Here is a 6,231-nt window from a genome sequence, read left to right on the forward strand (position 1 = left end):
GAGGTGTTATCTGTGCCACAATACATTTACAGTATATCAGCACTACTGTACAGGAGTAATGAGTAGTGATATATATTTGAATACAAACATTCGAATAGCAGTTTTTATTGCTGTCTTCAATCACTTATCTTCAGATATAATGTACCGTAGCTGATCATGTGTGAGATTTGCCCTGCAGCTGCTTTTAGTATATTTTGGCACCAACTATTCCATGCTGACTGTCTCACCTGAGAGGTAAGCATAGCCTTGTGCATTCTGTAATTATAAATCATTTTGTGTGCTGCTGCCAACTTCAAAGGCAAGGTGTGGGGTCTTAACAGCTCCTGTTTTTTCCCTTGCTACTAAGTTACTCAAGAAAATCAGTAGGAAACTCACGTCTGCTCATGTATATAGAAATTACAGAGCTCATTGTAGACTGTAACAGAGAACTTTTTAAGTAAAACCTTTCATGAGAAAAGAATTATAATTTCCATATATAGAAATACTGCCTTGTGTGTGTGTGTGTGTGTGTGTGTGTGTGTGTGTGTTTGTGTATGTGTATGTGTATGTGTGTGTGTGTGTGTGTGTGTGTGTGTGTGTGTGTGTGTGTGTGTGTGTTTTGCTCTCACAGTAGGTTTTGTGTGACAGATAAGTATTTTTGTCCTGTTATGATCACCCATGAGGGGAAGCAGAGGCTAAAGCGGTGCTTACTCAGCAGTAGTTGCTGGGGAAGCAGATGTGCATGAGACTGACAGGATTTTAGCTCAGGGTGGGGGCAGGAGGGGGCCATGAGTCTGTTTTCAAGCATGGCGTATTTGAGTGTGTGTGTTGTTGAGGCTGAGCTGAAGCCAGTCAGAGCTGGTTCACACCTGCTGTGGTTATAAGAACATACTTAGCATACTGCATGACTAACAATAATTTTCACAGCTGTTTCTGCCTCTGATGCACAATAACTGGAATAGTTCATTTATTCAGCTCACCCTAGCCAAATATAGAGACTCAATTCATCTTGTAGTCATGGGAGACTTCATTAGTGTTTTGTCTCTCCATAAAATAATAGTTCAGACATTTCTGAAAGGGTCACTATTATCCTATTACAGATAAATGTTTGACCATCCTGCTGTAAAAGCCAATCTCATCTGAATAACTCCCATCTTTACTGCAGGGATTCTTACTTCCACTGGTCTCACTCTGTGTACAGCAGATGTTCAGGGCAGAGGAGAATAATCCTAATCTCAGTATTCTGCCGATTGCTAGCCCTGACATCATGTCACTGAAGAGGGGATGACATCATGGATGCTGTGCTGTCTTTAGTTTTAAGAGAACCGTGTGACATCTAAACTTTTTGCCAACAATTATAATTTATTTTAAGACATTATCAGTTCACTCGGAAATGCCCTTTAGTCTTGGTTTCATGGAGCTATGTATGACTGTATAGAAATGTCATTATTAGCATGCCAGTTATTTCATCTCCTGTTGTCGGGGATTGCCATTCGATTCTCAGAACCCTTGAATCACATCAACTTGCGACGCTTCCTACTTTGTATTTGTAACAGAATAAGCATAGACAGACATAGAGAGCAAGGGCACATGTAGAAGCTGAACAAGGCTCAACTGTGCGGTTTGTCGCCATACTGTAACAAACAACTAACAAAATACTTCAAATAACTTGCTGATCTTATTTGCAATGCAGTTACCAGTGAAGATGCCTGCTGTTACTACATCCGTAAAGTTAGATTTTCTGGCCATCTAACAGGAAGTATCTTATCTCTCCAGGAAAGCACTAGAGATATACTATATTTTCAAAACAGCTCTCACAGCCCTCCTAACTAACTCTTGTGAAATCTTTTCTGAGAGACATGTATGTCCTCTGAGGAGGAAGAAAAGTGTTAGTTTTGGCAGGGAGAATACTGGGTCATGTGTAAAGCAGAGCCACATGGAATACTAGTGGCAGAGCTAGGCAGCCATCTGTTAATACCAGAAGTCTCTCATTTCGTGGCCAATTTCACCATCCGGTGATGTACAGTAGCCTGCGCTCACCAAGCACCAAGAACAAAGTGATATTTGTTTGCTGTTTAATCTGTGGCAAAGTGAATGAAAGGGAACATTCCTTGTGTCTTGCTAGACCCAACACAAAGTAAAGGTCATCTGTCTATCATGTGTTCTTGCTTGGGATCTACAGAGGAGGCCATGCTGGGAACTGTCTTGCTGTCTGGTATGCCATTCACACAAGGCCATATGTTGCTTACAGTACAGAATTGCTGAACGAGCCAAAGAGCATGTCTGTGCCTTGGGATGTGCTTCTACAACATTAGTGACCAAAATAATTATGTCATAGCTCAGAGGACAGGAATTTCCAAGAGTCTGTCACTTAAAACAAACAAGGCTACACTAGGCCTGCTGGAGAAAATGTCAAAAATGTTTGTAAAATATTGCTAATTTTTACAGATTTATACTGTAGTGAAACAGTACATTCACGTACTTAAAGTGGCTATTATCAATATTTTTATAACAGTGGTTCAAATTGCTGTGTGTAACCTGAAAGGGGTCATGTGTGGTGACAAACCCACAGAGAAATTAGCACTCGACTCCACAGTTCCCCAGAGCTCTACGGAGCATTATAGTGTGTTGGTTTTCCTGTTCTCAACTTTACTCTTTTGGTTCACTCTCACAGTAGTTGTTTTTGGCTGCAGCAGGCAGCTGTTTTCAGCAACTAAAGCTCTGATAAGCCCATTGTGTGCTACCTACCCAGCACCAAAACACAGAGACTATCTGGTGGACACAGTGGAGCATTTAGCAGCTAAAGAGCCAAATATTATTATTTTATATTATATTATATTTATTTTTTTCTTCATTTGACATTTCACATGATAGCTAGTTACTTTACAGATCAATCAAACAATTCGTAAAATGGTTGAAAGTAGTTCTAGCAGCTACAACGTCAAACGCTGCTTATATGCTAATGTTAACCATAATAATCCAGTAATACATGAAAATAAAAGACACTTTTTCTTAAGGAGCACTTTAATATATAGATAACTTTATTTTATATTTTATATTATATTTTTTTATTTATAAGTATTTATACTTATTATATTTTTGAGAACTTTTACTTGTAGTGGAGTATTAAAGTATTATAGTATTTATAGTATAGATAATATAGTATAGATTTAGTATATTATCTTAATACTTATTTAACCATTTTACATACAAGTTTCCTTTTTGAAAGTGGTAAAAATAGATAAACCCTCCAGTGGTACATTAAAACAAAACAATCGCTGTTATTCATTTGAATCAATGAATAGTTATTGTGGAATTTGAGAATTCTGTGTCTTGTAGTCTTGCTGTTCTGTGGGCCATTATGGCCAGGCAGTCCAGAAACAGTACTTCACTGTCCTCAGCACCAGAAGTGGGATGGAGCATCATGATACAATATTCTGTCTGTTCAAGTTTGATTTGCAGTCCTTCCACTCTCTCTTTGTCTAAAGCGTTCCACTTCCTCATTGTGTATTTATGGCAACAAAAACAACTTACCATTTGCTCTCCGAAAAAAGGCAATCATCGACATCTCTGCATTTATTCGCAATGAGATCATTTATGGTAATTCCGTAGTTTGCTTCCGTTCCGTAGAGGAGGATGTTGCTCCTAGATGGCAACATAAAATCATCCTTATTATAGCACAAAACATCAAACATTATCAATTATTATCAGATGTCCTAAAAAAGAATAATAGCTAATTCTCAACTAGATGATTTTGAAATATATATTGATATATTTTATGTCACTGTGAGTGGTTAATGAGAAATTTCCAGAAATTAGGCTGAGGCATTAGGCATTGGACAACATCCAACACTATGTGATGTAGAGAAGCAAGAAAAACAGGAATCCTCTAAACCCAAAAGCCTGCTGGCTTCAAACCAGGTCTGCATGTGTGGGCGGCAGAGAGATGGTATGAGTAGTTAACGCCTTCCAAGCTCTAAACCATGTCCGGGGTATTCCTCGTTCTTCCGGGGATCTATAAATCATACTGAGCTGGGAAAAAGGTTATAAAAACATCACACTGTTGGCATAGCTTAGTGAAACAGTTTTAGGACAATTTCATGGTGGATCATGACTCTTATGTGATGTAATGGTTTGAATGTATGACTTATAAATCAATACAACTGTGGAACAGTGTGTGTGTGTGTGTGTGTGTGTGTGTGTGTGTGTGTGTGTGTGTGTGTGTGTGTGTGTGTGCGTGTGCGTGTGCGTGTGTGCACTATGTACAGCCCATATCTGCCTGACTCAGTCTTAGCCAATGAAATAACCCATTTTACGCAGCACTGCTGCACACACACGCACACACACACACACGCGCGCACACACACACACACACACACACACACACACACACCAGTAGAATAAAACTGAATGAAGTCAGTTACATAATATTGATAGCTTACTATTACCTATGCAAATCCCCTCTATCTCAGTCACTTTCAAAGGTCAGTGTTACAGAGGCGTATGTGTGTACACACAATAAGGAAATTGTCTTATGGTGGTTTATGTGTCCCTTAAATCCACATTACAAAAGGTGGCTCATAACCGCAGTGTGTGTTAATAACAGCAGGCATGAGTCATCAGGCTTGTCTTGCGTAACTGCGTCACTTCTCCACCCAACTTGCAGCTAGTGCGCCACACCCCAGATTCATTCACACACTCTGCTCTGCTGCTGCCCAGCCTCCCATTGATGGCAGGGAGAGCACTACTCATCCTGTTCCATGCTGCAGACGGTGGCTTATAGAGCTTATAAACAACTCTGGCAGCAGAGCAGTCCAATCTGTGCGGGAAAAAACTAATACGTCAAATCTGAACCTATCTTTTCACCTCAAATTGCTCTTAATGCAGTATTTTTGATCGGTTCAGCTGGACTGGAGATAACTGTAGATGGTGCAGTGGATGTAATGTGTTATATTTTTCAGCTCTGACAGAGCAGCACTGCTGTTTGGGGTTTAAAATCCCATAAGTAACACAGACCATTAGGATTGAATGGAGCTAACAGGATCCTCTGGGAAACAGAGAGAGGGATATAGGGGGAGGTGGGGAGGCCTTTGGATATTGTCATCAGTCAGCCAATTTCACAAAACGAAACTATAGAATGATCAGTTTCATGATTTACAAATGCTGTGCTTTCTATAAATGACATACATTAATTTTGGAAAAGAATGGAGATTAACTCTCATCCCAACATTATTCAGTCTAGAAATGGAATTGATTTATTTTCGAATACTATAATGAACTAATGGTGCATTTGTGGTGATATTTAAAGATTATTTCAACCACTTAGAACATGATCTTATTAATACATACTATACGTAAAATCATCAACCGCTTGTCCTCCTGACTGGATCTGGTTATGTTTTTTTCAGAGCCTGGCATGTAAGTATTATCTATCTTTGAAAAGAGTGTAGCTTTGCCATGAAATCTCATCTTCTGGTTCCTGTAACTGAGCCAAACAAACAGATAAGATTGTGTTTTCCTGCTGACATCAAGTGGCCACAGTGCTAACTGCATGAGTCCTATGCAACTAAAACTGCAGCCTGTTTACCTGGGATAGTTTTACACAACTAACAGAAACATCCAGAATGTTATGAACCTGTTTTTTGTATTGTTTTTTTCTAAGGAAGTCCTCTGACTGTGGCACAGACATATAAAACCACTAACAGAGAAAAAAGACTACATATGTATTTATTATAGAACTGAATTCTTGTTGTTGTATGAAATTAATCTTTCAACTCAAATAATCCATATTTTTCAATGAACTAACATCTATCTCAAGATTAAAGCTGTTTTAACAATAGAACTGTTATCTCTTTGTGGATGAATAGCATTCTTTATATGGACAAAGGCATCTGATTGTCAACTGGTGTCGGTCAATCCAGATCCCCTAACATGGGCACTAACATGATTAGACATAAATAGCTCCTGTCTCAATAGACTGTGTAACTAGATACTTACAATACAACCATGTGAATATTTTACATGCCGCAGACAAGAGCCACTACAGTATACAAATTACACCGAATATTTAAGGTAAAAACAGCACAGTTAGTGCCAGTGTGTCAGTTCTTGTTTTGACATTACAACAGTAATATTTCAGGGCTACTTTGCTTGTTTATTTGCTGTGTGAACAGCAGGGCAGGGCAGAGAGGCTAGCATGTGATCAGCTTGTAAAATCCAAACACCAAAGGCAAATCAGGAATGAGACAGTAA

This window comes from Dicentrarchus labrax, unplaced genomic scaffold (assembly GCF_905237075.1).
Source record: "Dicentrarchus labrax unplaced genomic scaffold, dlabrax2021, whole genome shotgun sequence".
Taxonomy (NCBI): domain Eukaryota; kingdom Metazoa; phylum Chordata; class Actinopteri; family Moronidae; genus Dicentrarchus; species Dicentrarchus labrax.